This window comes from Ammodytes marinus, assembly GCF_949987685.1.
Source record: "Ammodytes marinus genome assembly, chromosome: 24".
NCBI lineage: Eukaryota > Metazoa > Chordata > Actinopteri > Uranoscopiformes > Ammodytidae > Ammodytes > Ammodytes marinus.
Genome location: NC_137228.1, coordinates 367,011 through 395,000, shown reverse-complemented (window position 1 = coordinate 395,000; position 27,990 = coordinate 367,011).

Here is a 27,990-nt window from a genome sequence, read left to right as displayed (position 1 = left end):
GGTTGCCAGATTAAAGGACAGAGCAGTCAGGAAAGTGTTGATTACATTTTGTTGTGGGGGACCGAGCCCACCAGGCAGTTTTCTCCTCGTAAAAGAATCCCCCGCTCCCCCCTCCCTCCCGTTTTGCTCTAAGCCTGAGTGTCAAATTTGCAGGCTGGGCTAATAATAGCTGCCTGCAGCTGGGGGAGAGACTGAACAGTTGAATGCTCTGATTTTTCATCTTAAAATCTGTAAGAGAGCATTAAAGTAAATAAATTGATTAGGAAATAAAATCTAATGGTACATTCTTTGATTTGGCTTAACATAAGAATTGGGTTTGTACTGAAAATAAAGCATCTAAGTTAAATTGCCTGTGTTTTAAGACACTGGAGATATGATAAAATGAAACATCTAAGTTAAATTGCCTGTGCCCTTAAGACACTGAAGAGACATATGAGATAATAAAAAATAAAAGAAGAGGTGACATGTGTTTAGTAAGAATTAAACTAAGAAAGAGATTTGGGTTTATTAAACTCTGTGAGAACAGGTGTTAAGTGAACTAGGTTTGCATAAGTGTTATTGGAACTGTGAAAATACCTTACAGGGGTTTCAGTGATATATGGAAAATAGAGACAGTGAAGTTCTTTCCACTGATATGTAACCATTTGTTTCTCAATTGGGATTTGAAAGCTGTTAGAAGCGTTAAATTGCATTGTCACCTGTTATTTGAAACATAGTTCTCTGAAACATGTGTGAAAACGTGAGTGTACGTTGTTCATGTGATTGAAAGAGGATGAAAATGTCTGTTTTGTTTGTAAAAATGTTCAGTGTTTAAGTAAAAATGATCTCTTAAATCTAGTAAGAATCATTGAAGTGTGATTTGCCACATTTATTTCCAAAAAGAACCAAAACAGAATCTTTGATTTTGTAGGTCTAATAAAGAGCTAGATTGAATGGTTAAAAAAGGGTTACTGACCTGTTAAGATTAACTAAAAAGAATTAAGTTAATAAGTGATTTTAATTAAGGTTTACATCTGAGTAGGCTAGAAAGTATGCTCTCAGTTACAGTAAACAACAGTAAATCCTGTGGGTTTTGGGTAAGTTTAAAATCTTTTGAATAACATCGTGATTAACTTAAAAGTAAGAGATTTTGTGAGCAACAGTTTTGAAGGTTTGAGAATCCCTTGGTTCTATGATAAGTGTGTAACATTTCTTTTTTCTCTTCCAGAAGCTGTTTAACTGAAAGTGCACTGGAAGAAACGATTACAGTGCACTGCAATGTAAAGGTTTAGCATTGGGTTGAAGAGTTAGATCAACAAATAAATCCCCTTTTTAAAAAATATTCACTATCTAAAGATTATCTGAAGTCTATTCTAAGAGAAATTATTATGCTTGCAATTGGTTTTGGGGCACTAAAATTCGAAGGTTGTCACAGGAGGTCACAGTACTGTTTCTCTGCCCAAAGAAGAAGAGAAGAACACAAAATGTATTTAATATCAAGAAAGAAGGAAAGAAAGTATAAAGACGAAAAGACAAGTTGCCTGGCATTACCGATGCCGCAAAAAGACAATTTACAAAAAATATTTGAAAAACAGATGGACTAAGATGCAGAAGACACTTAGCCTGAAGCCTGCTCAGCTCAGCAGTTTCCAGTTTCAGTTTTGGTCCTGGAGCCAACAGTCTGACTGGAGCCAACGCATACCGACAGAGATTGCTCTGCCAATGGCCAGAGTGGACTACAAAGATGGAGGCGTGTATGCACGTGGCTAAGTAACACCGTGCCAAAAGTGACATTCAATGCCCTGTGTGTGGACTACAGGATGGGAGAAAATACAAGAATGGCAAGTAATATATGCCATAATGACATTGCTGACTTTCTGCCTTGTGTTATAGGAAAGAAAGAGACATTGAAGGAGCCGATGAGAGGGGCTCCTTTGCTTCTGAACTGAAAAAGTGGACATTCCATCTGTAGAAGGAGGGTGGAATCAACTGCTCCACTTAAAAAGAAAAGTGCTAGTACTTAAATTGTGACAATTTTCTGATTAATGGTGTTTCCCCTAAACTTAGAGTTGTGCAAGCAAGCAAGCAAATGAAATAGGTCTGCTTTGGACATAAACTAATCTAGTTATGCCTTTAAGACAACATAAGATTTTGTAAAAAGAAGTACGTAAGATTAAAAGTTTAAAGGACTATTTTGATAACTAATAGGTTTCCTCTTTTATGCATTGAAGAAAAGCATGTTTAGGGTTATTTCCAAATAAAAAATACAACTAGTGTTTACCGTTTTCAAATCAATAAAGGATTGTGTTGTTGCTTTCTCAGCCAAAAAGAAAGAAAGCATGACCAGAGGGTTAACACTTTAAGGTTTTTTCAGAAAGAGATTAGTGTTTTAAATATTCCCAAGTAAAGAAGTTTAAAGATAACAAAGTTAATAAAGTTAATAAAGAATAGATATTCCCAAGTGAAGAGGTATTAAAAATATTGATGAAATAATTGTTGATTTTAGTAGGATTTTGAACCAATCTTATTCTCACACTTTCAGGAATACCTGAGTTTTTTAAGGGTTGCTCTGTACATTTTACCGATTCAAGAAATTGGATTTTTTGAAAAAGGGTTAGCATTCTAAATTTATAAACCGTTTTGGGGTTTTGTTGATAAGAGGGCTGGGAGAAAGCCACATGTTTGTTTGTTCCTGTTTGAATACAATTGCTCACACAAAAAGTGAGAATCTTATTTTAGCTGAATTTTTAACTTAATATGCTTCCTTTTGTGTTTCAAATAGGAATTTGAAAAAGGAGGGAGAGGTTGAGAGAGCACATTAATTAAAAATAATAGAAGTACATGTTAAAGAGTTTAAGAAAGCACGTTAATTAAAATAATATAGGTACAGGTTAAAAAAGAAAGGTAATAAGTACAATATTATGATAAGGCCACATAGAGAAAACACTACAGCAAAGTAAGTTTAAAAAGAAAGGATGATCAAAATACTTAATATCCATTTAAGTTAATAAGTAAGTTATAAGTAATTTATTTAGGGTTCAGGATCAACACTCTATTAAATAAAGTAAGAACAAAACATACTTGTAGTGTTGTTGTTAATGTCATAATCCATAGCTGTTCCAAAAAGTATTACTGCACAGTTGACATCAAGTGTGATTGGATTACACGTGTATTGATACAGTAAACCTAGGTTACAGAATTAAGTAAGACAAACACAAACTCCCCATAACTAGGAGGTTATTTAGAAGTTTGTGTCAGGTAGGGTTCTTCCCTATCTTTCTCTTCTCTGTCTATATCTATCTTTTCTGATGGCCTCGATGAAAGAACTAGGTACAGAATCCTGCTGTGGAGATTGGAGAAATATCGTGCTGTAATCTGATGCTAAGCTACGCTCTCAACTTGTGCTATCAGCGTGATGTCACTGCCGTGTCCAAGTCGTGATGTCACAGGACAACTGACAGCCGAAACCGAGGGGGGTCGTTTTCGCTTCTACACAGCCCAACCCAATCCCAGCCAGAAACCAGGGGTCGTCAACTCGTCCCATCCAGCTTGTCCAGACATCTCCACAGCCAGCAGGAGGGTGCCACCTGTCGCTTGGAGGAGCAACTCGACACCGGTCGACGAGAAGTCCTTTCCACCGCCAGCGTCGCCAACAACAGAGAATCGAGATGCAGTCGTCAATGTCGCCATCTGGAAATTCGAGAGGGGTTCGCTCTCGTCTCCCCTTCAAAACGATCGAGTCATGCACCAGTCATCAATGGCCAGCAGTGCACCAATGCTGGGTGCACTGGGCTTCCCCACAGCCTCCCCAGAAAGGGGGGGGCTGTTGCGTTGTGCTTTCCGCACTGGGAGAAAATTGCTCTGAGCAATTCAAGTCACTCGTTTCATGCTCGTGTCGTTTCTCGCAAAGGCGCGGGTGTTTTGCGGGACTGGCCAAATCAGAACGAAGACTGAAAGACAATTGTGAAAGTCATTATATGCTGTTCAATTATTGTTATTGTTGTTGAATTTTAAGAGGGTCTAATAGGTTTATTAAGTTTCATACTATATAGTTAACAGTGGCCACTGTAGTTTTATTTTGTCAAAGTTTATCATTTTTGATGTTTGATTTTGTTGAGTTTAAGGGTTGTGCATTTTTCATGCAGGTTAAATGTTGAAATTCTCTTTTGAGCGTTGCTATTAAGCAACGAAGGAGGGAGTATGTGGGATTCCAACACATTATGTTATATTAAAATAAGTTAGTAAGGGTTGAGTTGATCAGAACAGGGCAACCTTTAGGTTTAACCTTGTTGACACACACAGCACACAAACTGCAACAAACAAGCAGCTGACGCAGACACAGCAGAAAGTAGGGACACATCTTGCCACATCTTACTCTAAATAGCCCACATCTGACATTAGAAATGTAATACAATACACTCCCAGTCACACAAACATACACACACACACACACACACACACCCCCACACACACACGCACACACACACACACACACACTCTTACACACACACACACACACACACACACTCTTACTCACACACACACCCACAAACATACACACACACTCACATACACACACCCACACACACACACACGCACACACCCACACACACACATACACAGACACACAGATAGTATAAAGCCGAAGGGCTTTCACTAGATCGGCGCCTTTGCGCCCGAGGAGACGGCTGCTGTGGGGGTTCCCCCTTTACCCGAGTCCAGGATAGGCTAGGATAGGATAATTGAGGAAAGATCTGAATTATTGTAATGAGTAAATACCATTGGTGTTGGATAGGAGAGACTGTCTACTCGCTGTAACCTGATGTCAACCTTTGAATAAAGTACCCTTTAGACCTGACTTCCTGCTCTCCGCGTCTACCTTTGCCTGAAGAATGCCTGCTCTTTTAGTAGTATCTTATGTGGTCCAAATTACATACCACTCGGCCACGGGAACAACACATTGTTCCACCACAGCATTCTGAGATCTGCTTGGCAAGCTGTGTAACACTATTGAAAACCATTTGGGGAAAAAAGTAAGAGCACATTTGAACATAGTTGAAAACATGCATTTTCTCACTGTGAAAAGTCGAAAAAAGCAATAAAAATCTTATGAAAGCTATTCTGAAATCTGCTTCATATTTCAATGCAAATACTATGTACAACTTTGTTTGGCATCCTGAGTTCTGCTTGGCAAGCTGTGAAACATTCTTGAAAACCATTTGGGAAAAAGGTTAGAGCACATTTGAACATAGTTGAAAACATGCTTTTTCTCACTGTGAAAAGTCCAAAAAAGCAATACAAATCTTATGAAAGCTGATTTGAAATCTGCTTCATATTTCAACGCAAATACTATGTACAACTTTGTTTGGCATCCTGAATTCTGCTTGGCAAGCTGTGAAACATTCTTGAAAACCATTTGTAAAAAACGTAAGAGCACATTTGAACATAGTTGAAAAAATTTATTTCCTCCCTGTGAAATGTTGAGAAAAGCAATAAAAATCTTATGAAAGCTTATTCTGAAATTTGCTTCATATTTCAATGTACAACTGGTTTGGCATCCTGAGATCTGCTTGGCAAGCTGTGTAACACTATTGAAAACCATTTAGGAAAAAAGTAAGAGAACATTTGAACATAGTTGAAAACATGCATTTTCTCACTGTGAAAAGTCCAAAAAAGCAATAAAAATCTTATGAAAGCTGATTTGAAATCTGCTTCATATTTCAATGCAAATACTATGTACAACTTTGTTTGGCATCCTGATTTCTGCTTGGCAAGCTGTGAAACATTCTTGAAAACCATTTGTAAAAAACGTAAGAGCACATTTGAACATAGTTGAAAACATTTATTTCCTCCCTGTGAAATGTTGAGAAAAGCAATAAAAATCTTATGAAGGCTTATTCTGAAATTTGCTTCATATTTCAATGCACAACTGTTTTGGCATCCTGAGATCTGCTTGGCAAGCTGTGTAACACTATTGAAAACCATTTGGGGAAAAAGGTTAGAGCACATTTGAACATAGTTGAAAATATGCATTTTCTCACTGTGAAAAGTCCAAAAAAGCAATAAAAATCTTATGAAAGCTGATTTAAAATCTGCTTCATATTTCAATGCAAATACTATGTACAACTTTGTTTGGCATCCTGATTTCTGCTTGGCAAGCTCTGAAACATTCTTGAAAACCATTTGTAAAAAACGTAAGAGCACATTTGAACATAGTTGAAAACATGTATTTCCTCCCTGTTGAAAAAAAGCAATAAAAATCTTATGAAAGCTTATTCTGAAATTTTCTTCATATTTCAATGCACAACTGGTTTGGCATTCTGAGATCTGCTTGGCAAGCTGTGTAACACTATTGAAAACCATTTGGGAAAAAAGTAAGAGCACATTTGAACATAGTTGAAAACATGCATTTTCTCACTGTGAAAAGTCGAAAAAAGCAATAAAAATCTTATGAAAGCTATTCTGAAATCTGCTTCATATTTCAATGCAAATACTATGTACAACTTTGTTTGGCATCCTGAGTTCTGCTTGGCAAGCTGTGAAACATTCTTGAAAACCATTTGGGAAAAAAGTTAGAGCACATTTGAACATAGTTGAAAACATGCTTTTTCTCACTGTGAAAAGTCCAAAAAAGCATTACAAATCTTATGAAAGCTGATTTGAAATCTGCTTCATATTTCAACGCAAATACTATGTACAACTTTGTTTGCCATCCTGAATTCTGCTTGGCAAGCTGTGAAACATTCTTGAAAACCATTTGTAAAAAACGTAAGAGCACATTTGAACATAGTTGAAAACATTTATTTCCTCCCTGTGAAATGTTGAGAAAAGCATTAAAAATCTTATGAAGGCTTATTCTGAAATTTGCTTCATATTTCAATGCACAACTGGTTTGGCATCTTGAGATCTGCTTGGCAAGCTGTGTAACACTATTGAAAACCATTTGGGAAAAAGGTTAGAGCATATTTGAACATGGTTGAAAATATGCATTTTCTCACTGTGAAAAGTCCAAAAAAGCAATACAAATATTATGAAAGCTATTCTGAAATCTGCTTCATATTTCAATGCATATACTATGTACAACTTTGTTTGGCATCCTGATTTCTGCTTGGCAAGCTCTGAAACATTCTTGAAAACCATTTGTAAAAAACGTAAGAGCACATTTGAACATAGTTGAAAACATGCATTTCCTCCCTGTGAAAAGTTGAAAAAAAGCAATAAAAATCTTATGAAAGCTTATTCTGAAATGTGCTTCATATTGCAATGCACAACTGGTTTGGCATCCTGAGATCTGCTTGGCAAGCTGTGTAACACTATTGAAAACCATTTGGGAAAAAAGTAAGAGCACATTTGAACATAGTTGAAAACATGCATTTTCTCACTATGAAAAGTCGAAAAAAGCAATACAAATACTATTAAAGCTATTCTGAAATCTGCTTCATATTTCAATGCAAATACTATGTACATTTTTGTTTGGCATCCTGAGTTCTGCTTGGCAAGCTGTGAAACATTCTTGAAAACCATTTGTAAAAAACGTAAGAGCACATTTGAACATAGTTGAAAACATTTATTTCCTCCCTGTGAAATGTTGAGAAAAGCATTAAAAATCTTATGAAGGCTTATTCTGAAATTTTCTTCATATTTCAATGCACAACTGGTTTGACATCCTGAGATCTGCTTGGCAAGCTGTGAAACATTCTTGAAAACCATTTGGGGAAAAGGTTAGAGCATATTTGAACATAGTTGAAAACATGCATTTTCTCACTGTGAAAAGTCCAAAAAAGCAATAAAAATCTTATGAAAGCTGATTTGAAATCTGCTTCATATTTCAATGCAAATACTTTGTACAACTTTGTTTGGCATCCTGAGATCTGCTTGGCAAGCTGTGTAACATTCTTGAAAACCTTTTGGAAAAAGGTTAGAACATAGTTGAAAACATTCATTTTCTCACTGTGAAAAGTCCAAAAAAGCAATAAAAATCTTATGAAAGCTGATTTGAAATCTGCTTCATATTTCAATGCAAATACTATGTACAACTTTGTTTGGCATCCTGATTTCTGCTTGGCAAGCTCTGAAACATTCTTGAAAACCGTTCATATGTCTACCACCAATGCTGTTCCTCAGTTTTCTTTTGTTCCTGTGTCCTCCAGTATGGTTCTTGATGCTCTCTTAAGCATTGACCCCAAGAAATCCACTGGAGAAGACAACCTAGACCCATTCTTTCTCCAGCTTTCAGCCCCTGTAATTGCAGAGTGTATTACCCACATTTTTAATCTTTCTATATCTTCCTGCGTTATTCCAAGGATCTGGAAATCAGCTTGTGTCCTTCCTTTGTATAAAGCGGGAGAAAAAACTGACCCTAATAACTATAGGCCAATATCCAGACTGTCATGTCTGTCAAAAACGCTGGAATCCCTTATTAATAACCAATTGAAAACATTTCTCTCAAGTCACACTATTTTATCTGTTCACCAATCTGGTTTAACTAACCATAGCACTATCTCTGCCATCACTCTGGTTACTAACAATATTGTCTCTGCCTTAGATAATAGTAAACACTGTGCTGCCCTCTTTATTGATCTCAGTAAAGCCTTTGATACAGTAGACCATTCTTTACTATTAGATAAATTGGCTAACATTGGTCTTAGTGAAAATGCGTGTAGCTGGTTCAGTAATTACCTTTCTGACCGATCTCAATGTGTGAAGCTAGGTAATATCCAATCTGGTTTCTTACCCATAACCAAAGGTGTTCCACAAGGTTCAATTTTAGGTCCGGTGCTATTCACCATCTACATCAATGATATTGTGTCTCTTGTCAGTGGTTGTCAAATCCATTTATATGCTGATGACACCATTTTGTACTGTGTTGCTGACTCTGCAAAGTCAGCTATTGAGAATCTGCAACTGTCCTTTAATGCTCTTCAGAATGCTCTTATTTCACTTAAACTTGTCCTTAACCAGACTAAAACTAAATTCATGTTGTTCTCTAGGGCTAGAGAATTGGACAACAGTGCATGCATCTATGCTGTAAACGGTTCTTTGATCGAAAAAGTCTCTGAATATAAGTACCTTGGTATCTGGCTAGATGAGAAGCTCACTTTTAAACCCCATATTGACAAACTTGTTCTCAAATCTCGTCAAAAAATTGTTTTTTTATATCGGAACAGATCAAGTTTCCCAAAAATTTGTAGGAAAAGGGTAATCGAAGCAGTGTTTTTATCAGTGTTGGATTATGGAGATATAGTTTATAGACATGCCTCTGCTACTGCCCTAAAACCCCTTGACTCGGTGTACCATTCAGCCCTTAGATTCATTACAGGTGATTCCTTTAAAACTCATCACTGTTCCCTGTATGAAAAAGTCGGCTGGACATCCCTGTCATTGAGACGTGAGTTACATTGGTTTTTATTTATTTTTAAATCCTTAATTGGTAAACAGCCACCCTATTTATCAGCTATGCTCGACTGGAACTCTCAGTCTTTTAATACCCGATCCAGTGAGCTGCTGCTTTTAAAGGTTCCTAGAGCTCATTCTAAGCTGGGAACAACTGCTTTTAGCTATAGTGCCCCCACCTCTTGGAATGCCCTTCAGAGCAACTTCAATATGACCATTCTCCCCACTTTTTCTTCTTTTAAATCTATGATTTCTGATTTTCACCATCACCACTGCATTTGTTTTAACTGAATTATTTTTTTAAGCTCTTTTATTGTAATTCTTTATTTCTTTTGATCTTTTTTATCTTGCTAGGATTTTGTGTTTCTCTGTTTTATTCTGTCACTCTGTTGTTATTGTTGTTGTTGTGTTTGTTGTGCGCTCGTCGGCGTTGTAAATGAGGGGAACCTCAATGCCTTTCTAGTTTGTTTAAATAAAGGTTTTCATTCATTCATTCATTCATTTGTAAAAAACGTAAGAGCACATTTGAACATAGTTGAAAACATGTATTTTCTCCCTATGAAAAGTTGAAAAAAAGCAATAAAAATCTTATGAAAGCTTATTCTGAAATGTTCTTCATATTTCAATGCACAACTGGTTTGGCATTCTGAGATCTGCTTGGCAAGCTGTGTAACACTATTGAAAACCATTTGGGAAAAAAGTAAGAGCACATTTGAACATAGTTGAAAACATGCATTTTCTCACTGTGAAAAGTCGAAAAAAGCAATACAAATATTATGAAAGCTATTCTGAAATCTGCTTCATATTTCAATGCAAATACTATGTACAACTTTGTTTGGCATCCTGAGTTCTGCTTGGCAAGCTGTGAAACATTCTTGAAAACCATTTGGGAAAAAGGTTAGAGCATATTTGAACATAGTTGAAAACATGCTTTTTCTCACTGTGAAAAGTCCAAAAAAGCAATACAAATCTTATGAAAGCTGATTTGAAATCTGGTTCATATTTCAACGCAAATACTATGTACAACTTTGTTTGGCATCCTGAATTCTGCTTGGCAAGCTGTGAAACATTCTTGAAAACCATTTGTAAAAAACGTAAGAGCACATTTGAACATAGTTGAAAACATTTATTTCCTCCCTGTGAAATGTTGAGAAAAGCATTAAAAATCTTATGAAGGCTTATTCTGAAATTTGCTTCATATTTCAATGCACAACTGGTTTGGCATCCTGAGATCTGCTTGGCAAGCTGTGTAACACTATTGAAAACCATTTGGGAAAAAGGTTAGAGCATATTTGAACATGGTTGAAAATATGCATTTTCTCACTGTGAAAAGTCCAAAAAAGCAATACAAATATTATGAAAGCTATTCTGAAATCTGCTTCATATTTCAATGCATATACTATGTACAACTTTGTTTGGCATCCTGATTTCTGCTTGGCAAGCTCTGAAACATTCTTGAAAACCATTTGTAAAAAACGTAAGAGCACATTTGAACATAGTTGAAAACATGCATTTCCTCCCTGTGAAAAGTTGAAAAAAAGCAATAAAAATCTTATGAAAGCTTATTCTGAAATGTGCTTCATATTGCAATGCACAACTGGTTTGGCATCCTGAGATCTGCTTGGCAAGCTGTGTAACACATTTGAACATAGTTGAAAACATGCATTTTCTCACTGTGAAAAGTTGAAAAAAGCAATACAAATATTATGAAAGCTATTCTGAAATCTGCTTCATATTTCAATGCAAATACTATGTACATTTTTGTTTGGCATCCTGAGTTCTGCTTGGCAAGCTGTGAAACATTCTTGAAAACCATTTGTAAAAAACGTAAGAGCACATTTGAACATAGTTGAAAACATTTATTTCCTCCCTGTGAAATGTTGAGAAAAGCAATAAAAATCTTATGAAGGCTTATTCTGAAATTTTCTTCATATTTCAATGCACAACTGGTTTGACATCCTGAGATCTGCTTGGCAAGCTGTAACACTATTGAAAACCATTTGGGGAAAAAAGTAAGAGCACATTTGAACATAGTTGAAAACATGCATTTTCTCACTGTGAAAAGTCGAAAAAAGCAATAAAAATGTTATGAAAGCTGATTTGAAATCTGCTTCATATTTCAATGCAAATACTATGTACAACTTTGTTTGGCATCCTGAATTCTGCTTGGCAAGCTGTGAAACATTCTTGAAAACCATTTGTAAAAAACGTAAGAGCACATTTGAACATAGTTGAAAACATTTATTTCCTCCCTGTGAAATGTTGAGAAAAGCATTAAAAATCTTATGAAGGCTTATTCTGAAATTTTCTTCATATTTCAATGCACAACTGGTTTGGCATTCTGAGATCTGCACAGAGTTGAATATATGCATTTTCTCACTGAAAAGTTGAATAAAGCAATAAAAATCTTATGAAGGCTTATTCTGAAATGTGCTTCATATTTCAATGCACAACTGGTTTGGCATCCTGAGATCTGCTTGGCAAGCTGTGAAACATTCTTGAAAACCATTTGGGGAAAAGGTTAGAGCATATTTGAACATAGTTGAAAACATGCATTTTCTCACTGTGAAAAGTCCAAAAAAGCAATAAAAATCTTATGAAAGCTGATTTGAAATCTGCTTCATATTTCAACGCAAATACTATGTACAACTTTGTTTGGCATCCTGAATTCTGCTTGGCAAGCTGTGAAACATTCTTGAAAACCATTTGTAAAAAACGTAAGAGCACATTTGAACATAGTTGAAAACATTTATTTCCTCCCTGTGAAATGTTGAGAAAAGCATTAAAAATCTTATGAAGGCTTATTCTGAAATTTGCTTCATATTTCAATGCACAACTGGTTTGGCATTCTGAGATCTGCACATAGTTGAATATATGCATTTTCTCACTGAAAAGTTGAATAAAGCAATAAAAATCTTATGAAGGCTTATTCTGAAATGTGCTTCATATTTCAATGCACAACTGGTTTGGCATCCTGAGATCTGCTTGGCAAGCTGTGAAACATTCTTGAAAACCATTTGGGGAAAAGGTTAGAGCATATTTGAACATAGTTGAAAACATGCATTTTCTCACTGTGAAAAGTCCAAAAAAGCAATAAAAATCTTATGAAAGCTGATTTGAAATCTGCTTCATATTTCAACGCAAATACTATGTACAACTTTGTTTGGCATCCTGAATTCTGCTTGGCAAGCTGTGAAACATTCTTGAAAACCATTTGTAAAAAACGTAAGAGCACATTTTAACATAGTTGAAAACATTTATTTCCTCCCTGTGAAATGTTGAGAAAAGCATTAAAAATCTTATGAAGGCTTATTCTGAAATGTGCTTCATATTTCAATGCACAACTGGTTTGACATCCTGAGATCTGCTTGGCAAGCTGTGTAACACTATTGAAAACCATTTGGGAAAAAAGTAAGAGCACATTTGAACATAGTTGAAAACATGCATTTTCTCACTGTGAAAAGTCGAAAAAAGCAATACAAATATTATGAAAGCTATTCTGAAATCTGCTTCATATTTCAATGCAAATACTATGTACATTTTTGTTTGGCATCCTGAGTTCTGCTTGGCAAGCTGTGAAACATTCTTGAAAACCATTTGTAAAAAACGTAAGAGCACATTTGAACATAGTTGAAAACATTTATTTCCTCCCTGTGAAATGTTGAGAAAAGCAATAAAAATCTTATGAAGGCTTATTCTGAAATTTTCTTCATATTTCAATGCACAACTGGTTTGACATCCTGAGATCTGCTTGGCAAGCTGTAACACTATTGAAAACCATTTGGGGAAAAAAGTAAGAGCACATTTGGACATAGTTGAAAACATGCATTTTCTCACTGTGAAAAGTCGAAAAAAGCAATAAAAATGTTATGAAAGCTGATTTGAAATCTGCTTCATATTTCAATGCAAATACTATGTACAACTTCGTTTGGCATCCTGAGTTCTGCTTGGCAAGCTGTGAAACATTCTTGAAAACCATTTGGGAAAAAGGTTAGAGCATATTTGAACATAGTTGAAAACATGCATTTTCTCACTGTGAAATGTCCAAAAAAGCAATAAAAATCTTATGAAAGCTGATTTGAAATCTGCTTCATATTTCAATGCAAATACTATGTACAACTTTGTTTGGCATCCTGAATACTGCTTGGCAAGCTGTGAAACATTCTTGAAAACCATTTGTAAAAAACGTAAGAGCACATTTGAACATAGTTGAAAACATTTATTTCCTCCCTGTGAAATGTTGAGAAAAGCATTAAAAATCTTATTAAGGCTTATTCTGAAATTTGCTTCATATTTCAATGCACAACTGGTTTCGCATTCTGAGATCTGCACATAGTTGAATATATGCATTTTCTCACTGAAAAGTTGAATAAAGCAATAAAAATCTTATGAAGGCTTATTCTGAAATGTGCTTCATATTTCAATGCACAACTGGTTTGGCATCCTGAGATCTGCTTGGCAAGCTGTGAAACATTCTTGAAAACCATTTGGGGAAAAGGTTAGAGCATATTTGAACATAGTTGAAAACATGCATTTTCTCACTGTGAAAAGTCCAAAAAAGCAATAAAAATCTTATGAAAGCTGATTTGAAATCTGCTTCATATTTCAACGCAAATACTATGTACAACTTTGTTTGGCATCCTGAATTCTGCTTGGCAAGCTGTGAAACATTCTTGAAAACCATTTGTAAAAAACGTAAGAGCACATTTTAACATAGTTGAAAACATTTATTTCCTCCCTGTGAAATGTTGAGAAAAGCATTAAAAATCTTATGAAGGCTTATTCTGAAATGTGCTTCATATTTCAATGCACAACTGGTTTGACATCCTGAGATCTGCTTGGCAAGCTGTGTAACACTATTGAAAACCATTTGGGAAAAAAGTAAGAGCACATTTGAACATAGTTGAAAACATGCATTTTCTCACTGTGAAAAGTCGAAAAAAGCAATACAAATATTATGAAAGCTATTCTGAAATCTGCTTCATATTTCAATGCAAATACTATGTACATTTTTGTTTGGCATCCTGAGTTCTGCTTGGCAAGCTGTGAAACATTCTTGAAAACCATTTGTAAAAAACGTAAGAGCACATTTGAACATAGTTGAAAACATTTATTTCCTCCCTGTGAAATGTTGAGAAAAGCAATAAAAATCTTATGAAGGCTTATTCTGAAATTTTCTTCATATTTCAATGCACAACTGGTTTGACATCCTGAGATCTGCTTGGCAAGCTGTAACACTATTGAAAACCATTTGGGGAAAAAAGTAAGAGCACATTTGGACATAGTTGAAAACATGCATTTTCTCACTGTGAAAAGTCGAAAAAAGCAATAAAAATGTTATGAAAGCTGATTTGAAATCTGCTTCATATTTCAATGCAAATACTATGTACAACTTCGTTTGGCATCCTGAGTTCTGCTTGGCAAGCTGTGAAACATTCTTGAAAACCATTTGGGAAAAAGGTTAGAGCAGATTTGAACATAGTTGAAAACATGCATTTTCTCACTGTGAAATGTCCAAAAAAGCAATAAAAATCTTATGAAAGCTGATTTGAAATCTGCTTCATATTTCAATGCAAATACTATGTACAACTTTGTTTGGCATCCTGAATACTGCTTGGCAAGCTGTGAAACATTCTTGAAAACCATTTGTAAAAAACGTAAGAGCACATTTGAACATAGTTGAAAACATTTATTTCCTCCCTGTGAAATGTTGAGAAAAGCATTAAAAATCTTATTAAGGCTTATTCTGAAATTTGCTTCATATTTCAATGCACAACTGGTTTCGCATTCTGAGATCTGCACATAGTTGAATATATGCATTTTCTCACTGAAAAGTTGAATAAAGCAATAAAAATCTTATGAAGGCTTATTCTGAAATGTGCTTCATATTTCAATGCACAACTGGTTTGGCATCCTGAGATCTGCTTGGCAAGCTGTGAAACATTCTTGAAAACCATTTGGGGAAAAGGTTAGAGCATATTTGAACATAGTTGAAAACATGCATTTTCTCACTGTGAAAAGTCCAAAAAAGCAATAAAAATCTTATGAAAGCTGATTTGAAATCTGCTTCATATTTCAACGCAAATACTATGTACAACTTTGTTTGGCATCCTGAATTCTGCTTGGCAAGCTGTGAAACATTCTTGAAAACCATTTGTAAAAAACGTAAGAGCACATTTTAACATAGTTGAAAACATTTATTTCCTCCCTGTGAAATGTTGAGAAAAGCATTAAAAATCTTATGAAGGCTTATTCTGAAATGTGCTTCATATTTCAATGCACAACTGGTTTGACATCCTGAGATCTGCTTGGCAAGCTGTGTAACACTATTGAAAACCATTTGGGAAAAAAGTAAGAGCACATTTGAACATAGTTGAAAACATGCATTTTCTCACTGTGAAAAGTCGAAAAAAGCAATACAAATATTATGAAAGCTATTCTGAAATCTGCTTCATATTTCAATGCAAATACTATGTACATTTTTGTTTGGCATCCTGAGTTCTGCTTGGCAAGCTGTGAAACATTCTTGAAAACCATTTGTAAAAAACGTAAGAGCACATTTGAACATAGTTGAAAACATTTATTTCCTCCCTGTGAAATGTTGAGAAAAGCAATAAAAATCTTATGAAGGCTTATTCTGAAATTTTCTTCATATTTCAATGCACAACTGGTTTGACATCCTGAGATCTGCTTGGCAAGCTGTAACACTATTGAAAACCATTTGGGGAAAAAAGTAAGAGCACATTTGGACATAGTTGAAAACATGCATTTTCTCACTGTGAAAAGTCGAAAAAAGCAATAAAAATGTTATGAAAGCTGATTTGAAATCTGCTTCATATTTCAATGCAAATACTATGTACAACTTCGTTTGGCATCCTGAGTTCTGCTTGGCAAGCTGTGAAACATTCTTGAAAACCATTTGGGAAAAAGGTTAGAGCATATTTGAACATAGTTGAAAACATGCATTTTCTCACTGTGAAATGTCCAAAAAAGCAATAAAAATCTTATGAAAGCTGATTTGAAATCTGCTTCATATTTCAATGCAAATACTATGTACAACTTTGTTTGGCATCCTGAATACTGCTTGGCAAGCTGTGAAACATTCTTGAAAACCATTTGTAAAAAACGTAAGAGCACATTTGAACATAGTTGAAAACATTTATTTCCTCCCTGTGAAATGTTGAGAAAAGCATTAAAAATCTTATTAAGGCTTATTCTGAAATTTGCTTCATATTTCAATGCACAACTGGTTTCGCATTCTGAGATCTGCACATAGTTGAATATATGCATTTTCTCACTGAAAAGTTGAATAAAGCAATTAAAATCTTATGAAGGCTTATTCTGAAATGTGCTTCATATTTCAATGCACAACTGGTTTGGTATCCTGAGATCTGCTTGGCAAGCTGTGAAACATTCTTGAAAACCATTTGGGGAAAAGGTTAGAGCATATTTGAACATAGTTGAAAACATGCATTTTCTCACTGTGAAAAGTCCAAAAAAGCAATAAAAATCTTATGAAAGCTGATTTGAAATCTGCTTCATATTTCAATGCAAATACTTTGTACAACTTTGTTTGGCATCCTGAGATCTGCTTGGCAAGCTGTGTAACATTCTTGAAAACCATTTGGAAAAAGGTTAGAGCACATTTGAACATAGTTGAAAACATGTATTTTCTCCCTATGAAAAGTTGAAAAAAAGCAATAAAAATCTTAGGAAAGCTTATTCTGAAATTTGCTTCATATTTCAATGCACAACTGGTTTGGCATCCTGAGATCTGCTTGGCAAGCTGTGTAACACTATTGAAAAGCATTTGGGAAAAAGGTTAGAGCATATTTGAACATAGTTGAAAACATGCATTTTCTCACTGTGAAAAGTTGAATAAAGCAATAAAAATCTTATGAAAGCGATTCTGAAATTTGTTTACTTCCCTTTTTCTATGACTAAAACCGTTCGCCATGATTCACCATTCTATGAATGTGGTGAATAAGGCAGTGGAGATTCTGAATCCTGCTCATCACTCTGGATGCAGTGGCAAAACAAATCCAGTGGACTTGGCCAGCAGCTCATGGTGAAGATAACTTTATTGTGATGTTTGGTGGGTTCCAGCACTCAAGGTACTTGGCGTCATCTTGGAAGGTAGCGTGTGGACAGGAGCACTTGTGCAAGCTGGAGTTGCTACAACAGGGACAGCAGATTCATTTCTGAAATCCTGTCACGTGACGCCCCTGCAATGCTGATCAGGTCACAGCCAGCAGCCTATATCTTCTCCTGCTGAGGGCTTTCACTGATTACATAAATGACCTGTAGGAGGGTAATAATCCTCTGTCCTTAGACGACTGGGGTAGTGAAATAGCTTTGTCATGTCCCCAGTTCCACTACTGGTCCATTGTCCTGCAGCTAGAAATAGATTAAATGATCTATGTGCGATCAATAAGAGAGGCCAACTTCATCCTCTATATAGATGCCCTGACCAAGATCGTGCCTTGGTTCTTTGCTTTGGAACACACCCACTATGCCAGATGGATACCAGTCCACTTGTAGGACACACATCCTGATGTCGAGTAGACCAAACATGCACAATTGGCGTTTGCAAGAGAAGTTAAAGAACTAACTAGCCTATACACTCACTGGACTAACTAGCGCTATACACTCATTGGCCACTTTATTAGGTACAGTGGTTTTCTTGTTAACACATAAAACGTATCAGCCAATCACATAGCAGCAACTCAATGCATTTAGGACAACTTATTAAATTTAAAACCGAGCATCAGAATGGGGAAGAAAGTAACTTTGAACATGTTAATGTTGATAGTGCCAAAAGTGATGGTCTGAGTATTTCAGAAACTGCTGATCTACTGGGATTTTCATCCACAACCATCTCTAGAGTTTACAGAGAATGGCCCAAAAAAGAAAAAATATCCGGTGAGCGGCATTTGTGTGGATGAAAATGCCTTGTTGATGTCAGGATGGACATACTGGTTCAAGATGATAGAAAGGCAACATTAACTCAAATAACCACTTGTTACAACCAGGATATGCAGAATACCATCTCTGAACGCAAAACGCGACCAACCTAGAAGCAGATGGGCTACAGCAGCAGAAGACAGGACAATAAAAGATTAGAAAAATCATGCCTGATTTCTGCTTGGCAAGCTGTGAAACATTCTTGAAAACCATTTGTAAAAAACGTAAGAGCACATTTGAACATAGTTGAAAACATTTATTTCCTCCCTGTGAAAAGTTGAAAAAAAGCAATAAAAATCTTATGAAAGCTTATTCTGAAATTTGCTTCATATGTCAATGCACAACTGGTTTGGCATCCTGAGATCTGCTTGGCAAGCTGTGTAACACTATTGAAAAGCATTTGGGAAAAAAGTTAGAGCATATTTGAACATAGTTGAAAATATGCATTTTCTCACTGTGAAAAGTCCAAAAAAGCAATAAAAATCTTATGAAAGCTGATTCTGAAATTTGGTTCATATTTCAATGCAAATACTATGTAAAACTTTGTTTGGCATCCTGAGATCTGCTTGGCCAGCTTTGAAACATTCTTGAAAACCATTTGGAAAAAAAGTAAGCACATTTGAACATAGTTGAAAACGTGCATTTTCTCACTGTGAAAAGTTGAGAAAAGCAATAAAAATCTTGTTGATTTAGAAGACAGGACAATAAAAGATTAGAAAAATCATGCCTGGTCTGATGATTCTTGATTTGGTTGCGAAAGTCAGATGGTAGGGTCAGAATTTGGGGTAAACAACATGAAAGCATGGATCCATCCTGCCTTGCTCCATCAACTATGCCACGTTAAAAGTCGCTTAAACCCCCTTTTTCCCCTTCTGATGCTCAGTTTTAACTTCAGCATGTTGTTGCGGCCATGTGATTGGAAGATTAGCTTTTTGTTTTTATAAGCACCTCATGAAGTGGTCGGTGAGTGTAGAAGATGTCTTCCATTCTGTGAAAAGAGCACTGTAGATATTCTTGTATTAGATACTAGGGACGTTGCAGATGAAGGAGTCATTGACACTGTCAACCAGGTTGAGAAACTTGGACGGGACCAGACAAAGCCAATCAAAGAACACATCAAAAGGAACAGCCTCCCTTTATTCAGCTGGCCTCCAGTCCGAGAAAAGGCCATGGACCCAACAACAGCTCTCATCCCTGCTCCCTGTTCTCTAGTCTTTATATTGTATCCCAGATACGTGATGGAATGGATGAGTTTCTTTTAGCTCGAAAAACCAGGCATGTCCACTGGCATTGTCACAAATGGGCAAGCTAAGAACTGGAACCAAGTCAGACTTGGTGGGCTGTTTGGCGAACCTGATTTCATCACAAGAGAACAAATCCATAGTACAGGTCAACATACTTGATGGGGCTCGTAAACATGCTACGACCTGGTGCTGCTGAGACCTTTTCTAAATATTCACAGAAGGTGTTCTCACCATACAACCTGTCTAAGCTGGAGCATGTCAGCAGAGTGGATGTTGTGTGGATCAATATTTTCCTGACAGTTTAAAGGCAGAAACACGCAGCAAGATAGATGCCAGGAAGGAGAACAGTTCAGCCTTGTTGTCGTCAATGCGCAAAAACTCTGGCCATTTTCGAGGAATGGCACTTGACAGCTCAACTCTTCTACGAACTCCCTGAAGGGCCTGACCTCAACACTGAAAAACAAGTGATTAGCACCCATCATGCTGAAGTCTCAGCCTCGAGATGTAGAAGTTCTTGCACTATGCACACATGAGAAGGCATACTACTGCACCTTGGAGATACTGTGAAGGAAGGGTATAACAGTGTATCAATATGCACAGTTGACACAGATGTGTTAGTACTGGCAGTGACTGCAGCCCACTCTCTCAACATCAATGAGCTGTGGGTTGCCTTTGGAGCTGGAAAGAGTTTTCGGCATGTAGCAGCACACAAGATGGCAACGGGGTTCCATGCCTTTACTGGATCTGACACAGTGTCGTCTTTTGGTGGCAGGGGTAAGAAAAATGTGTGGGATACATGGAGGAGCTTTGAAGATGTCACAAAAGCCTTCTGTGCCTTTGCTGCCACACCTGACTCCATAGACAACTGGATGGAGCCTCTGAAGAGATGTGTTGTACGACAGCACCAGCAGCCAGGAATCTGTATATCAGGCAAGAAAGCAGCTCTTCACCCAGAAAGGGACATCAATTGAGGGACTTCCAACACAAGCAGCACTGATGCAACACAAAAAGAGGGCTGCCTACCAAGCTGTTCACTGTTGGGGACATATGATGTTTCAGCCCCTCAACTCCCATCTAGACTACTATGGAAGGCCACAGTCAGATGGGAATTTCACTGGGCCGCACGATACAGGCCTGTTGTAAACTCCTCCGCTGTGGATGCAAAAAGGGGTGCAGTGGACATTGCAAATGTGTCAAGGCAGCACTTCCGTGCACTTTGCCCCTGTGGTGGACTGTGTTTTCAGAAATAATTATAAATGTGTTGATGGTTTTATTGTTATTTAATTCCGTGAATGCCAGATATGTGCGTATGTAGTTTAGCATTTTGTAAATAGTACCATTGCATTCCTCATTCTTGTACAAGTAGAATTAGGCCAATTTTGTATTTTTAAATGATTTATATGCATATGTGTTTTGGGTGTGACCTACAACTTTATGTGAGTAAAAAAGGGCTGCAATTACAAAAACCTCCCCGTGGTGCAGCCTGGGAAACACTGATTGGTACAATCTCATATTGCTTTATGATTATTACTATCAGCAGGCCAATATCTGTATACCTACCCGAGCAATCTAATAAGATGACGATGCCGAAGCGCCATAGACACTCGCCCCCCTCGGGGCCTGCACTGTCAATCGCACCAATCAATATTGAATGATTTTCCAGTTGTAAGGCAGACATACTAGCCATAGCGGCCAAACGCTTTGACATAGTGTGCATGCAGGAAACCCACATTGGCCCTGCACAACACCGACCAGCCATCCCTGGAATGAAGCTGGTGGCCGAGATCCGACACAGACAGTATGGGTCAGCTGTCTTCAGCAGACCAAACCTCACCATCGAAGAGGTATGCACCCACACCACCGAAGGGCATATGGAAACCATCACAGTTTCCCTCCCAAACGTCTCTGTCACATCAGTGTACCCCCCAAAAGTCTATTCCTCCACTCTGAACTGCCAGACAGATGCAAGAGGAGATACCACATCAGCATTGGGGACTTCAATGCCCATAGCACATTGTGGGGCTACGCAGTGAACAACCGAGATGGAGAGGAAGTAGAAACCTGGCTCGAGTCAAAACACCTGGGGCCTCATTTATAACGGTGTGCGTAGAAACCATCCTAAAACATTGCGTCCGCAGAAAGCCAAAAATGTGCTGCGCAAAAAAAAATTCAGATTTATAAAACTGTGCGGCGCACAGTTGCACGCAATCTTCCCTTTATAAATACCCACCTGCGGTGAATTGTGCGCAGACGATCTCCACCCCGTGTCCTCCCACTTCACCTCCCAGTTTCATCCCACAATCTACCATACATGGCGAATGCTAAATAGCTCCTGAATATGATGACGCACTTAATAAGCACGGAATTTTGACTGACATGAGGAAAAAAGGGAGGCAACGCGGCCGCAAAGAAAGCGACTGTGAAGGAAGAAAGCCTGTGACGTCGTGCATGTGCTGCAGAAACTGGCACACACACATAGGTTACACACCCGCGCGCTTATCACATATCATGATTGGCACAGTCGTTGTAGTCTTTGTAAAGCAGTTTCGCCCAACTTTGTACTGTATGAAATATCACGTATTAGCGTAGGCCTACCTGTAGTCCTATATGTAGGCCTATATAAAATATGGTGTGACAAGTGAAATAATGCCTATAGTCAATTCGAGAGAATTGTTTATCTCCCGTGAGATCCACACATTTCCAACAACGTCAGATTATAGTTATATCTTCCAGGGTGAATTGTTATGGGAAAGAGATGTGTGTAATGATTTGCTAAATTCATAACATGATTTTATCTAACGAAATTACAGTTTTAATTAATATCTGTTGGGCTTAACTTTGTACAAAACTACTTTCTACACACCTCTTAAAATTTGCTCTCCCGCTGGCCACTCACGGAAACACCTCCCGACGTATAGGATATTATTATAAAGTAGCGCTATAAGATTCAACTTATAAAATATAACCAAAGCATGTAGACCTAGGCTACTTGATAAGTAATTCAACCTACATCACAACTGCAGGCCATAGACTACAGTAGCCATATATTCACAACTAAGCTTATATATTTTATTGACTAAATATATTGGGTGCCAAGCATTTTCTGATGACAGAGCTTTATTTCGTGGTGTTGCCATTGAGTGTCGCTGATTCCCCGAGTCAGGAAAACCTTGCGGTAGCTCTACGCATGGTCGAAGGTTGGCGTAGGAATACGCACACTTCTCCGCAAATAATGTCTTTATAAATACTAACGTTTGCCACCGCACATTTTCCCGCAAATTTCTTCCCGTCTACGCAAGGTTTTTGTGCGCCGCAAGCTTTATAAATGAGGCCCCTGACCCTGATCCACGATGCCAAACTGCCTAAATCTTTCCACAGCGCCAGATGGAAACGAGGATACAACCCGTACCTTGTTTGTGTGAGCAGCGAATCCAGAGCTGTGAAAGAGGTCCTGGACCCTATCCCCCACACGCAACATCGGCCAATCACCATAACCATCCGATCAGTTCTCCAAGCAACAACCGTCCCTTTCCGCAGAAGGTTTAATCTGTGGAAGGCCAACTGGATGTCATTCCAAAAGGAGACTGAACACTCCATCCCAGGCATTCCACCACACCCAAACAATTATACCATGTTCACAGAACTGCTGAAAAGGTCAGCCAGGCGACACATACCAAGAGGATGCCAGACTGTCGGAAACATCCCTGTGGTAGGCTTGCCTACTGGAAGCCTACCACAGGGCATACCACGAGGACCCTTTCTCCTCCACCACCATGGAACTCGGAGAGATCCTGCTGAACGCAGTCGGGGAAGATCGGAGGCACGTCTGGAAGGAGCTGATAGAAAACACCAACATGACCAACAACAGCAGGAAGGCATGGGCCACAATCCGCCGCCTTGGTGAAGACCACACCACCCACGCTCACAACAGTCACAGCAAACTCAGTTGCAGCACAGCTGGTGGCAAACGGTCGCAGCCAAGACCGGTGCAGACCCACAGGAGAATACCGCCGGACAGCGGTACCAGACTGCCAACAACCAGCCAGCGCTCTCACCAAGCCCTTCGACCTAGAAGAACTCGAAGTTGCAATGAGCATTCTGAAACCTGGGAAAGCAGCAGGAATCGATGACATACTGGTGGAAATGATACAGCACCTGGGACCAAAAGCGTAGACCTGGCTCCTGGAAATGCTGAACTCATGTATGGCACAGAAAACCATCCCACCAGTATGGAGAAAGGCCAAGACTGTCGCAATTCCCAAACCTGGAAAGGACCCATCATCCCCAAAGAGCTACAGACCCATCTCCCTCCTCTGTGTCACCTACAAGCTCTACGAGAGGCTATTATGCATAGACCCTATGCATAGACCCCAAGCTGACTCAAGACCAAGCTGGCTTCCGCCCTGGCCACTCCTGTGCTGGGCAACTATTGAATCTCACCAACACATCGAGGATGGTTTTGAGCGCAAACTCATCACCGGAGCAGCTTTCATAGACATCACTGCTGCCTACGACACTGTCCAGCACCGCACCATGATCAGGAAACTTTTGGACATGACTGGTGACCTCGACCTGTGCCAAGTCATGAAAAGCCTCCTCAACAACAGGCGCTTCTTCGTCCAACTAGACGATAAGAAGAGCAAATGGAAAGCCCAAAAGAACGGCCTACCACAAGGCAGCGTACTGGCCCCCCTCCTCTTCAACATCTACACCAACGACCAACCACTCCCCCCACAATGCTGCCGCTTCATATACGCTGACGACCTCTGCATCACCACCCAACAGGAGAACTTCCAAAAGATTGAGTCTGTGCTGGAGAGCGCCCTCCAAGAGATGACTACCTACTTTGCTACAAGTCATCTCTTGTTTCAACCACCTGAAACCCAACACTTCAAAAACCCAACTATGCAGCTTCCATCGGACACACAGCACCCCCACCCCGAATGAAATCCTTCCTGTACACAGTCCCAGACAACCAAAGAAACAGCAAGGACCAATATATGGAAAGATGAATGGAACCAGCTCTACACACAAGCCCATGACTGGATGGAGAGAGGAATCACCCCAACAGAATGCCTCGCCAGCGGCCATGGCCAAACCTGGAAGACTCTCAATAGGCTACGAGTGGAGCAGGGGAGATGCAAATCACTTCTGAAAGCATGGGGCTACCAGCCAGAAGCTGTGACCTGCGCCAGATACTGGCAGAACAACATCTGAAGATTGAAACGGACTCGAAGAAGAAGATGTTACTGCTTGCAACTTACCTTGCCTGGTACTTTCATTGTGGTAACTGTTTATATCACTTAGCTCCTTCGGAACCTAGAGCAATGTTGACAACTTTTATCACTTTGAAAAGTCCAAAAAAGCAATAAACATTTTATGAAAGCTTATTCTGAAATCTGCTTCATATTTCAATGCAAATACTATGTACAACTGGTTAGGCATCCTGAGATCTGCTTGGCAAGCTGTGAAACATTATTGAAAACCATTTGGAAAAAACGTAAGAGCAGGGTTAGGGTTAATTTAAACTGTTTATATTCTATTTGTGTACCTTGCTTTTAAACAGTATATGTTATTGAATTCTTTGAATGTAAGGCGACCTTGAGAGCTTTTGAAAGGTACCTCGAAATAAAATGTATTACTATTATTATTATCACTTTGAGTGGCGTGACTCGAGATTTCCCCATCACAAATGCAATATGAACTTCATTTTTTTTTAAAGATATTTTTTGGCATTTTTATGCTTTTTTGACAGTGCAGAGAGACAGAGGCGAAATGGGGCAGAGAGGGGAGCGACATGCAGAGAACGACCGCGGGCGGGAATGGAACCCAGGTACGCTGCTGGGCCCGGCCCGGGAGGGGGACGCCTTACCAACTGAGCTAAAGGCGCCCCCATCTGCGTCATTTGTGATCCCCAGTTAAGTTGCAGTGCCGTAGCCTTGTTCACTAGCATCGCAAAAGTTATGCAATTGTGCAGTTTTCACTTGACCAAAGTTCTTGGGCTTTAGGCATCTGTCAATGTGAAATCTGTCCAGCTGCTCTAGATCTTTAAACCAGGGTTAGGAATTACTTCATCCCATCCATGTTTAGCTTTGCATAGCTGTTGAATGATTTGAGTATGAATGGGGAGAGAAGACCAAGAGGATCATAAACAGAGCTGACAATAGAGAGTATATTCCTTCTGGTATGAGATGCGCTTTTTACAGTCACATTAAAGCTGAAGATATCGCTCTCAATGTCCCAATACATCCCTAGTGCTCTCTCATTAGGCAGCTTCTCCCTGTCCAGATCCAAGTTCTTTACTTGTTTAGCCTTGTCTTCCTCAGGGATGGATGCCAGTACAGCTCAACTGTTGCTAATCCATTTTGTCGACTTGAATCCACCAAGAGAACAGATTTCTCTTAGACTTTTGACAAGATCTATTGCTTGTTCCTCTGTTGGTACCGACTTCAGACAGTCATCAACGTAGAAGTTGGACTTAACTGTGCCAGCTACGTCTCCATCATGGCGGGGCATGACTGTTGTCCTCTGCAGTTTTTTGCAGTGGTGTCTTCTTCGTGAACACGAGCTTGGTGAAACATGCTCTCAATATCTGCCATAATGGCAATGGGCTCTTGGCGGAATCTGAGCAGTACTCCAATGAGCGAGTTTGTCAAGTTTGGGCCCTGAAGTAGTACATTGTTCAATGAGGTGCCTTTATAGGATGATGCACAGTCGAAAACCACACAATTTTTCAGAAACTCAACTTTAGTTTCACGTGGCTGTGCATCCATCTTCTTGCACTCTGATAAAGGATGCTTGGCAGCACAAAAAGCACATGTCTCATAAGGAGCAGCGGACATGTTGTATTTAACAGGTGACCTCTCTGTTGTACTTTTTTCAGTTCTGCTGTCAGACACCATTGCTACTGTGGTAGCAAAGCTGCTTCGCTTGCTCTTAAATGTGCTTGGCTTGGATTCAGCAAATCCAGAATGTCACCAAAGAGTGGATCTTGTAATAGTTTAGCTTGCCTTTCAATATATAGTACAAGGTCCTGTAGTCTTGCCCTCCTTTGGCTTGGCTCTAGAATATCACAAGCTTTTATCCTCCATCTTTCTTTTATTTTATAAGGCAGTTTTGATATGATGAGCCTTAAGTTTGAGGGCAGGTCAAGCTCCCCCATATCCTGCAGCTCCTGCATTGTGTTACAACAGCGTCTTAGAAAGAGTGCATAAGAATGCAGTGCTTTTCCATCCTCTGCCTTTATGTTATCCCAGGTAAGGGCCTTTTCCATATATGCATTTGCAATCCTTAATTCATCTCCAAAGTGAACCTTTAGCAGTCTCTTAGCCTCTGCAAAACCAACATAATCATTCATATGCAGACAGCTTGTAACCAGCTCTCTGCAGGGCCCAGAGGTGAATTGCTCCAGGTAGTATAACCTGTCAGACAGCTTGTAACCAGCTCTCTGCAGGGCCCAGAGGTGAATTGCTCCAGGTAGTATAACCTGTCCTGATTACTACTGGTCTTGTCCTCAATGCCATGCCGAAATGGCCTTATAAATATTTGGTAGTGATGTATTTTTGTGTTGAAGGACCAATATGTTGGCAATATAATTTTGTCTTTCCATTACCGCTAATGAATGGACATTATTCTTGGTCACTTCAAATCGAGTAGTTGCATGGGTATGAGGTCTAGTAATATACAAAGGTTGAAGTGGCACAGGACTTGGGCTTTGTGTTGGGCTTACATTGTCTGCATGCTCTGGTGGCCTTGGTTGTTGGTGTAACAGCCTCTGGAGTGGGGTTTTTGGCATGGCTCTAATCTCAGCAAATTCAATTGGAGATGGTTCTTCAATATCACTGTCAAGATTTTACTCATCATTTTCCAAATATTCATTCATGCAATCATGTTGTGTTTGTGGTTGAATCAATTGTGGAGTTTTTGCATCAGGCTCCCCATTTTCCAAAACTTTTGCACTAGATTCTGCCAGGCTCATTTCCAGTTTCAATCTCTCCATTTTATTTTTTAATTGATCCTCCTCAATTTCCAGTTCATGCTTTGCTTTAAGACCTGCTTCACGGGACAGGAGAGCCACTCGCACTGCAGCCACTTTAGTGTGCACTGAGGAAACTGTTGAAGTTGTTGATTTTGTAGTTCCTGAGGTTTTTGATGCAATGGGAAATGCTGTCATGTGGCTCAATGAGGGTCCGATATTTTCCATATTTCCACATCCTTTCTTAAATTCTTGAATGTGGACGTTTTTGGCTCATACCAGTTTTTTCTTTCATGTTCCATTATTTCATCAGACAATAAGGTTTTAACATTTGCATGCATTTCCTCAAATTCCTGCGTTGCTGGAGGGCGGTGGGTCGATACTGACACACGTGCTCACTTAGTGCGAAAATAGCAAGCCAGGAGAAACAACGAA